The sequence below is a fragment of the Rhopalosiphum padi genome, chromosome 2, assembly GCF_020882245.1.
Source record: "Rhopalosiphum padi isolate XX-2018 chromosome 2, ASM2088224v1, whole genome shotgun sequence".
Classification (NCBI taxonomy): domain Eukaryota; kingdom Metazoa; phylum Arthropoda; class Insecta; order Hemiptera; family Aphididae; genus Rhopalosiphum; species Rhopalosiphum padi.
The window spans coordinates 78,178,381-78,191,184 of record NC_083598.1 but is presented as its reverse complement, the minus strand read 5'-3'; positions in this window follow the sequence as shown (position 1 = coordinate 78,191,184).

Below are 12,804 nucleotides of genomic sequence, written 5' to 3'. Positions count from 1 at the left end.
AAAGAGAAATTGTCTACAATAGTCAATAAACATCAAACAGAAAAACGTCATTATAAAACTTTGATGTGTACTAGTTCAAAAATAATATTTATATTCAAGTGTAAACGGTAATCTGTGGATGTCATCAATATAAATTAAATAATATTGTTGCAATAAATAAATAGAGAGTAAGACATAATATTACTGCATTATCTACTTAAAAATATATATTTTTAATTTTCAATATTTATCTGATTTTCATAAATTTAATAAATTTGATTAATTTAACATTTATATATGACTCAAAAATATATAATTATCTAATTTAGAGTATTTACTATTTTATATTAATATTTGCACTATTTCCATATCTAATTTCAATTACAATTTCCTAAAACACCAAATGATTTCAGCTAGATTTATGTTTGAAATTCAAGATAAATAATTGCTATTAAATAATTTCCATATACCATATAAGTTATATAAGTATAATTTTTATACTTAACGGATTACCCGATTTTACTTAACAACTGCGACACAATATATTTACATTTACGTCATATTATAATTATATAATGCAAACGTATTATTGTTACACATTCAATTTTACAAGTACAATTTTATGTAATCTCTTAAAAAAATAAGATTGATTAGTGGAAATTAATTTAATCAATTTAAATACAATAATAAAAAAGATAATTGTTTGAATAATTTTTAACATTAATATAATGGTAATAATTTATAGAATACACTATAATAAAAGTCAAGAAACTATAACTGTTAACTATACTTACAAAGAATACTCATCTATAGTGGTAGTATAATAAACTTATTATATTATATATTTATATAATTATTTTTTTCTGCTATTCTTGTTAAACGCAGTTGACAAGACTGATTATATTAATAATTATTTACATAATAATATATTAATGAATAAAACGAAATTATACTATTACATACCTAGTAACAAAATACTTAGTTATATATAATACATATGCTATTTTATACTGCTGATTTAATGTGATGACAGAAGAAATTTCAAACAAAATACTTAAATATGCATCAGAATGATTTTAACACATGGTGCAGGTGATTCAATTATCGTTATAATGACATTAGTGTGCAAACTCATCAAATATCATCAATTATCATTAACTATTGCCAAAATGTTAATGTACATGACTTAAAATTATAGGCAGGAGGTACACTCGACAAAAGATTAAAAAATATTTTATTTGTCTTGTTTATACGTACCAACTATAGCGGCTATTCTTTCCTTTAGAATTTAAATTACTAATATTTACTTAATAATGATCTACAATTTCGTCAATTTTATAAATTTATAAAATTTAGTTTTAAAGTTCATTAAAATAAAACTAGCCGTTAATGATGATTATGAATGCAATGAATATTTAATACAAATAATAATTTCAAAAAAATAACGTTTTCTTTAAATTTAATAAATATATTTCTAGATTACAAATTATTAAAATACCAAGTGCATTTTAGATGTAATTTTAAGTAACCCTGTACTTTTTTTTAAATTTATTTGCTGATGAAAAATGTAACTTTTGACTCTACCTATTTGATTATGGGTAGTTTTTTTGTCTAATAAACTTTTAACTTAATTTGATCAGTTTTTTCGAAGTTGACTCAACTATATTACTAATTAAAAAAGTCGATTAACTTGTCCAGCTATATTTGTATGCAGTATACAGTATACTTTTTTACTAGATGTCGTTTTTATTTATGCCTTATCAAAGTCAAATAAACATACACGATACACGTGCATTAATCAAATTATGTACCGACATTGTATGGTGTATATTATATTATATGCTATGAGACTTTATTTTTCTTTTTTTTTTTTTTGTTATAAAATTCTGCTCTGTATATAACAAAAACTATTACAAAACGGTAATAATTTTACGTTAAGTTATGACATTTTTTTTTTATGAAAATCCATAAAGGCACTACATACCCTTATATAGGTACATACATTTTAAATTCATAGTCTAGTACACATTTGCAATATTATATGCATTTTCATCTACGGCACACATTCGTGGCGAGTTTTGTTTATACAGCAGTAAGTTTAATACCATTGGTACAATATAATAATAATGTTTATAGTCATCTCGACTCGCGTATTATGTAAAAGACATTTTTTAATTGTGTCCAAAATACTCATTAAATTTCAATCAGTCGAAAACATAGAACAGTAGCTTATTACGTATTGTATATGATTACTATTATCATTATTTATAGCTTATGAAATATTATGTGTAATGTTTATTTATAGACAGTATTTAAATATGTAAACGTCTACACAATAGATATTATGCTATTTTTGTCTGTAATATGAGTGACAATTTATTGTGTTATAATAATTATTTTTGAAATTTTAGAATCATAGATATCATTTATATACTTACTATAATATTAAAAAAAAACAATTCTTTGAAAACATTTCATTTCAAACTATAATACTGGTCTGCATGTGAACTTATTTTTATCATACCAAGTTAAAAACATATTATTTAATCTTATGGTGGTCGGTTGTGCACTGGTTCTGCACCGATTCCAAAAATAACATTAGATTACTGGAATATATTGTAGTTAAATGCCTGGAAAAGATATAAATACGGCGCAAAAAAGAAAAATCAGAGTTCACTGTAAAAATCGAAATATGAAAAACCTATAAAAATTGATTTTAAATCTAGCATGTATTTTTCTAATGCTAAATTCAAAATCTGTACGAGTTTTAGTACTTTTATGATGGTAAATTATCGTTTATTGGACGTTAAAAACATATGTATCGTAAAGATTTATTAATTGAAGTGATGGAAATACGAAATATAATATCCAACGCGTCTATATATTTTGAGGTAAAATTATTTTCTCTAAAAACTTAAAATTTTATCGGCAAAACGTTGCCATAAACTTTGACGATAATATACTTATATACGTTTGTATTTTATATAAAATGAATAAACCACAATATTATTTTTGGTCGTTAATAGAATACACATATATGTATATTTATTATTTTTACACAATTTAATTATAACTATAATAATATATAATTAAAATTATATATGTATAGTGTGTACCGTATAATTTCACCTCCTTAAAGATGGGTTTTTACAATCGAATAAAAAAATATTACTCGAATTCACAGTAAAGTATTTAATTCTACGTGTATACTCGTATACCTACTTTGTAATAATAAATATTTTATTAGGTTTAAATTCACTTATAATCATTTTGTGTTTATTTAAATTATATAAGCTGTAAGGAATTTCAAAACTATCATACGTGTTTGATATGCCCAGTATAATATTATACATGTACTGCTATTATGAAAAGAAACTTGATTCCCATTAGTTTTTTCATCACACTTCACATGTGATTTATATTTTATTTTCAATGATTTCGATTTGACATAAATTATATATTACATATTATGACTTATTTGCATAGGTATAACGAATGAAAATATTGGTCATAGGTACGTAGTTGTTTGTACGGTTTTTGCAATTATTTTCAACAGTGAAGATTTCGCGTGTACCTACTTCTTTTAAACACCTCGCCAAACGATAACGTAACCAATAAAGGGTATAATTATAATGTTTGGTAACAACAAAAAAAAAAAAAATAAAGAAAAAAAAGTAGGCCCGTCTTAGAATTAGAAGGTTAGGCTTGTATGGTCTGTGTCGACAGGTCGAGGCTGATATATTATTATAGCCAAGGTGAATTAATTATTTAATGTATACAGAAATTAGATCTGCGTGGTGAGTTATTGAAATATTGATTATTCAATGTAAACGAAAAGAATATTAATAAATAATAATAGAGAAAAAACTTCAAAGTTTTATTCGAATTATGCTTGTACCTACCTCCTATAACCATGATATAAAATAAAAGTTTTTAAAAAAAAAAAAACTGTTTGTAATAACTAATAACTAATCATGTATAAATAATACATTTTCGTTTAAACTAATGACTTTCATAAAATTTAATTTTTTAATACAGAATAAAAGTGCAGGTTAATTACAGGAGCACAGTTTTTACTAAATGTACCTACTAATGATGTTTAAATTTCAAGTAGGTAAGTACTACTTATCATAATATTAGGTATAATGTTCTAATAACAATTTAATATAATGTATACAAATATATCTGTATAAATGAGTAATAATATAAATTATATCTCGTTAATAACTGAAATTTTTTATGCGTTAAAAATTAAAATGCTAAACATTATGTACTTGTTCGCATTATAAAACGTTACTTAAAAATGTATTCGTTCGAAATTTGAATACACCTAGCCATCTAGGTCATATTAATATATTGTGAAACATTAATTATAGAATCATAACATTTTCAAATGTGTACGTAGGCCGAGAGAGCATTAGTGCATTACTAACAATAGTAATAATATTACACGTACTATTTTATGTGATGTAATTAATAACAATATATATATTCTACATAAAATTACGCGGATCCTTATTAAAACATCCATCGCTGATTATAGCACTTTTACGTAACCAATCACGGCAATATAAGCGTAGATATAATTTAAGATCTAAATAAGGAGATGTTTACAAGCCCCCGCCTTATTGACACATTCCCGTGGTCGGTCGAGGGACTTCTACACACCCCAGCACAACCCTTGTGCTTACCATTATCAGTAGGTAAAGTTATTTTCTGTTAAATAATTGATTGCATTAGTTATACAACGAAAAGTCTCGACTTATTATTTAAATACTCGTATTTATTTGACATAAAAAATACAGTGATAACAGTTCAGCTATTGAAACTAATTATACCATTTAAGTTACACCGTAATGTTATATGGGTAAATACATTAATAATTATTAATCATAAATGTAATTATTATAACTAGTTCATAATATTTTAAATATTATAGTTACTAGTTAGAAACCTTAATGAATAATATATAAATATATTATAATATTATAATATACTGGTATTATATTACGTTAAATACGTCATGTTTATTACATAATTTGTTTCAGCACCGGTACAATGTGTTTGTGTGTGACCTACAATTTATTACAGATATACTGTATAATATATACTAATTATACTAGACACTATATTATAAATATACCGGTTAGATTTTCGTCAATTTATATAAGATATTTAGGTAGTGTTTAGTAGTTTAGTTCATACCAAAATATTATAAAATATTAACACAAAACTTAAAATACCTATTACCTACTAAGATAATGAAGTACTATATACTTAAACACCGATTTCGATTTTATGATTGATTTGACGTTATGTAATAAATAAAATATAAATATTGAAATACCTACAAACACGTTTAAAATGTAAAAATGTGTGTAAATATATGGTTTCTTTAACCTATACAATTTACAATTTTATGCTTATAAGTAATAATTCATATTTCTGAAGTTATATTTTCAATAATATTAATTAAAAAATTCATTATTTTGATTAAAAGTATTAATAAATAATATTGTAAATTCTACTTTTAAAATTTCAAACCAAAATATTGCATTATTGTTTTTAATACTTTTATAATTTCACTGTGATGATTTAGTGGACACGTCGTAAATTGTAACGGGGTTAATTATACAGCAATTTCAAAAATTACTTTTTCTTCGAAAATTCTATTATTTATTGTTAGATTTTACACATATCACCATAGGTATTTAAAACAAAAAAATAATTTTATGATTTTAAAACAAATACCAATACCAGAAGGCAAAGGAAAATAAGTATTTTTATTGTTTTGGTTTTATATCTATTGTAATTTGTAATCGTAATAAAACAAAACTAAATCAACAGTAAGCTATATGTATATTATTGAGCCAAAGAGCATTTCTGGTTTAACTGCTATAAAAAAGGTGGCCAATCGAATCGAACCCAACTTCCGATTTATAATCGGTTTCGTCCAATAGAAATAACGCACATAATAATATACAAAAACCCTGATCGCATCACTTGGCCGTTCATGTTTTGATAAAGGTCGTGGAATTTTATAATGGTTTTTTGAAATAAACAACGAATAAGACTAGGTACGGTGTAACCGGATCAGTGTATAAAATGTATAGCTTCGTGCTATGGAGACAAAATAGGTTAGAGAGAAGAATGTTAATGTTATTTTATACCAACCCATAATAAATTAGGCGATTTTGGGTGACTTACGTCCAAATAATTAATAATACCACTATCGGGGTAAGATCAAAATTAAATTAAGATATAATAATAATATAATTAAGTGCCTATACACTATATATTTATATTATTAATCACGTTAAACACAGTTTTAATTTTTGTCATCGTACATCTATTGAGTGTTACAATTTTTTGCCATCACTATACCTATTACTTACCCTAAAGTTTATTTGTTATATATTATAATATAGGTACCTAGGTACGTGTATATGTAAATGTAATCTTTAATTAGGATTTATATATTCTATAATTTTATTGCATTTGTAGCGGTTCATACGTAGGAATAATGTATTTATAGAACTATAGAATGTCCACTTCTGATATCTACCCCCGTGTACATTACATAAATTAATGTAGCCTGTTACAATCTTTATTTTCTATTACCTAAAATCTAAATATCGGCTCATTACGATTGACTCGTTTGTACATATTATAGTGGTGTGTATAAAATCGTTTTAAATAACCATAAAATACAGGTCTACAATATTATTGCTCATTACTCATTAGGAATATTACCTCAAGGTCTCGGCGGATTACTTACAAGGAACCTTAAAATATTTAGATGGATACAACTCATCCACCTGCGAACTAATGATATTTTTTTCAAATAATAATGCACTTAGGAATGTAGCAAGAATGTTTTATAAATTACTTATTGATTGTTAGTTATTGTACATTTTTAGAATTGTTCACTAATAAATTAAAATCGGAAATGAGTCGTGAGTGTATAATATAGTGGTCGTAAAAACTAAATAAACATAATATGAATTAAGATTTAAGATACTTAAATATTATTAAATCTGATGAATACTAGGTAATTCAAGGGAACACGGAAACGTGAAGAATTCGTCCTGTTTTATAGAATTATACATATAATCTGGCCTCACCTCTAATTTAGGTTCTATACATCGTAAATAAAATCGAAATACCAATCGAATAACAATAAAAATCCATTTACAATTGTTTATCTAATGATAAATTATACAGTATACAGTATTTATCTTATCAATAATGGCTAAATAATGCCCATGTAAAGTCCCACAATAAACCAGTGTATAGAGGTTCCTACTATAATATCATGCTCGAATTTATTATTTTTATTTTGTATTTGTGTGTTGTGTGTGTGAGTGAGTGTGTGATCGATAATAATTGTACAACCCTTTTAGTTTAGTAATAATATAATAAAATATTTTACTTACTACAAGTCTCTTCTAACTGATAAATATTTTTTAACAGTGATTTATAAAATAATAGACGCACCAAAGGAATGCGGATTTTTAATCTATTTTGTGTCACTATATTTTATTTTTTCAATTTCGTGTGTAAGCAGTACATGTTCAGTTGTAACAAAAAACAAATGATATATTATATATATTCCATTATTCAGTATACTGCACTATAATAAAGCGTTCCACATAAAATTTTGAGCCAAAGTCTCGAGGATCCTTCCAAGGCAACCCCATAACGTATATAATAATATTTTACAACATAACAGTTGGTTATATATTTGTATATAGTTTGTATTATATTTTAGAAATGGTTTATACGATACATTTATTTTTATTTTGCATGTGCCAAATATTATGCAAATTCTTGTTACATACACAAAAATTTGTTTTAACAAAGCTTAGAATAAACATGTAAAGAATAATTTATACTATAGGTACTTGCATATAAAATACAGTTTTTGACACGAAATTTAATATTATACCTATTAATGTTTTCCTACCATTTTTTCCCTTAATATATTACACTATTAATTTTAATTTACAGGAATACATTTCTTCAGAATTTCGAATGAAACATTAGCAATATAAAATATTTTTAATTTTTTACGAAAATGTGTTGATTATTAATTATTACTTTTATATTCTAAATGGAGTAATAAATATTGAATATTAATTTTACAATTATTTATGTGTTTTTTTGTGACTATATATACCTATACAATAAGTAGTCAAAAAATACTTTGTTTAGTAACTCTGAGAGTGATTTCTGATAGAAAATTGTAAAGAGTTTGTACCTTTTTAAAGTTAAACGACGAATTATTTTCTATACGTCATAATAAAATGTTCTAAATATTTTTTTTTTTTTTTTATCAATTATTGTTAATAAAACTTTTTTTTGCTAGGTATAAATCTTGAAACTGTCTTACAAGATGTTTATAAGGTGTTATTAAATCTATTTAAAATTATTAAAAATACATGTTTACCACTTTTTAGTAAGTTATTTTGACATGATTTAAAAGTATTATTTGAGAGGACTTAAAATTTTTTACACATAATATGAATTTTTGTATACGCAATAATCAAAAATATGTAAATTAATTTTAAATTATCACCTATTTATGTTGTTTTTTGGTAAGGCGATTCTGACTCATAAATGAATAACAATAATATAATATAAATATGGTAAAAATATATACTATTATTATAATAATTGAATATTAATAATATGATAAAATGCAATATGTTTTCGCAACAATTAAATTCACCTTATATAATTAATAAGTACTATTGCTAAAATAAATTATATTTTTAATAGCAATATCAAAAAAAAAAAAAAAACATAATTTAATAATATTAATATACCTGATGGTATTGGCTGACAGACTATATCCACTCAGAATTGCTTTTCGTATACAATGATACTTTATTATTATCATTGAATTCATATTTAACACATCCATTATATTGATACACTCGACACCTACTGTATAACAGAGTGGACCACACTTGTTCCACTTTTTTTTGTCAGAGTTGATTCAAACATATAAGCCCTTCTAGTGGAAACAATTCATAATTCTTTTTTATTAAAAATATAAATTATATTTTTGTTTTAAACTATTTAAAACTTTATACTCGTATATACTAAAATATATTATAGTTATTTATCACAAATATTAATTTTATTCTTACAAAAACTAACAGTTTACATTTAAATAACTATTGTGATTGCAGATGTCAAGTTAACACTAACAAATACCTTCACATTATAATGTTTATAATATCCATAATTTAAAACGCATATTAAGTCTGTAGCAAAACATTGAAAACATTATTGCATAATAAAATCAATAAATAATAAATAAATGTATGCATCGTGTATACGTAAGTAATAATTAATATCTGAATAATTATATATTTTTAATGTCCATGCATATAGGTATAATCGAGAGTAAGTAATTTCAACAACTCGTGATTTGTATGATTCGACTGCAGAATATATAATTTATAAAAATACTTAATTGGAAGGTTAAAGAATATAAATTGGCATACAAAGGATTATATTTTTATACTAAAATAAATAATTATTAAAAAACACATTTTTTGAATTCTGTAATAAAGAAGTTAACGTTTTCCAAATTTATTTTTGAGCTAAAATTATAAAACAAAAATTTAAGATTACTTTATTGGTTTTAACTTTTAAAGTTTGCATCTTTAAAAATAATATTTTTATTTAATTATTATAAAATAATAATTTACATACGAATTAGGTCAAAACGAATTCGCCGTAAATTAATTATTTCGCAATTTATTTATAGTTTGGTAGTTTTTAACAGTTTATACTTTAATGACATACAAATTCAATAAATAATCTATTTAACATTTTCTTTATTTTTTCAAAAAAATCAAAATTATTCTTCATTATAAAAAATATGAATATATTATGCTATACTAAATGTCTAAATATAATACTAATATCTTAATATACTCGTATATGTTATGTATTATTATAAAATGCTCGTCTAGTTATGCATTAATAGCTATATTCTATGTATAGTATGATCTATCTATAATATACGAATATACGATTCAAGATGAACAGCTATATTACATACAATTTTTGGAGCACTTAGTTTACTAAAAATAGTTATTAAATACTCACAGAATAATACATACCTAACCTATATTATTATAAAATTAATAACTTATATACTCTGTCCACATGGAATTTAAAACAAAACTTTTATCTCTCGCTTTCTCTTTTATCTTTTTTTAGAGAAAATAAAGAGAATATTTTTAGATGCTTACAAGAGCAACAGAGTACTCAAATGTCGTATTTTCATGTTTAAAAACATATATATATTATATATATTATTAACAATATCATATATCAATATTTATATATTTTATATAAATCTTATTTGTATTCATAATTTGTTTAACTATATAATACGTTATATTTGAATGTAGTATATATATATGTAAGTATATAAGGTATATATGTTATAGGTATATTCGTAGAAATTTGATCAATTCAATTAGGAAAAAATGCATATCTTTTGAAAAAAATATTTATGAAATTCTAGATATAGAATTTGATCAAAATGCAATATAATAACTAAAATTTGACATTTTTTTCTTTAATCGGAATTTTACAAATACCTACTAAGCAGTATAAATATAAATAATCTACATCATAATAACATATCACAAAACAATATGTCTCATGTTTAAAATTGAAAGTGTTACAGTTTTAGGTTATATATAAATACATAATGTATTAATGTGTTTATCAGTGGTGAATTTAAAAAGGAAGACTGAGTCACGAGCCCCCCCCCATTGATAGTTATATTATATTAGTAAAACTAAACATTAAATCAGTAATATTATGCTTATAAAATGATATGATATGATATAATATACAATGTATCCTTGATTATCCGCATAATAGAGTAACGTGACATCCACAGATAAGTGAATTCCGTGGATAATCCTTTAAATTCAAATTGAAACAAAAATTCAATAATTTTATTATTAAAATATTGTAATCAAATCTTGTAATGTTATATATATTTAAGGAAAATGAAATAAGAACACCTTTAGTTTGTATTTAAAAAGTCATGTATTATGATATACCTATAATCTTTATAACATTTATAACATTTATTTTTGACAAAAAAATCAGTAACAAGTTGTTGTTTTTTTTTTTGTTTGAAAACACTATTTTTTAACTTGTGGTTGAAATTTTTTCAACAAAATTTAGTCACATTATTTTTTTATATGTATGAGTACACTGTAATATGATATAATTTGCCGCCCCTCCCCGTAAAAAAAATCCTAGATCCGTCACTGATGTTTATCAACTATTTCTAATATTACTCCATAAATATTTTATTTTTCTGTTGAACCATTTGTTTTAACAAAACTAATCAAACAACATTCTTCATTGGCTGCAATAATAATTGTTAGTTATACAATGTTGATTGGTTTTATTCGATTTCGAGTAGGGACTATGTAAATTGCACGCGAGTGGGATTTTAAAGTCAAACTATTATGACATTTCGTAAATTGCGTGTCAATAATTTTTACATAGGTGCATGATGTATTTGAATAGAAACGTAAACGGGTAAACATGTCGACAGACTGATTCAGTGATAGGTTACACGCCGACGACGTGTCATTGGTGTGTATTCTGTAAAGAGGTGGTTTCAGGTGGTAATATTGCTTTCAATAGATGAGTTTGAAATTACAATTTACAATGCATTGTAATTAAAACTTATTTGAAAGTTGTTCAAGAATTTGGTATGTCAATGTTAGGTCAAAATGCTACCTTTAAATAAGACTAGTTTAACAATAAATTATTATAATAGTAAATAAAAAAAATATTATTTGAGTACGATCTATAATATCATATCGTAATTATATAAGTATATAACTATGTTTGTTGGACGTTATACCAAAATATCTTGTTAAATTTGCATCTAGTATCTACAATAATAATTAGTTAGTTATAAAATAGAAAAAACTTTTTCCATGCTCACACTTGAGTAAAATAATTTACTCGTACTAATAAATGTATATAGATTCAAGGCATATACGCCTAACGTTTATCATAAAATTGAATTTCAATAAATTTTAAATTTGAGTAAGTATTAATATTATAAAATAAGTACGTAGTTATTTATATTTTATAATTCGTTATATCTTAATATTTGGTATTATAGATTCTTATACAATATATATTTATTTATTTTAAAACAAAAATTTTGATACATAACTTGCGTATGAATCATACGATTATAGGTTAAGTTTTCCTCATTCGGTAAATCAAAAATTAAAAGGAGAATCAAATATAATTTTAGCCTACATGCTATCCAACGCAGTGAAGGTAATGAGAATCAAGGTTTTTACGTATTGATACCTACATTTAAATAGTGTCAGTTACACAAATTTGGTAAAATGCATCGGTATAACGATGTATCGTTATATCCAGATATTTAACGCTAAAATTTTACGATTCCAATGCCTATAAGAGTTTTTATCATAATGAATAATGATGTCTTCAAATCTTTTTGATATTTATATAATATTTAAAAAAAAACTGTTTGAAATTGCATTTTAATTGTTTTAAACAAGTATCAATCAAATTGGTTTCAAAAAATTAATTAATTAACAATATTGAAAATAATTTTATAGTTATATCAGTGGCGTACACACACGGGGGAAGTTTTTCAACCCCTCCTTGGTTTGTTTTATCACTATAATACGTAATTACTACAAATGTTTAAAAATGTATATAAATTTTAATGAGTTGGGACAATAACCTAGGAATTAAATATGTTCTATGATAAAAATAAATATA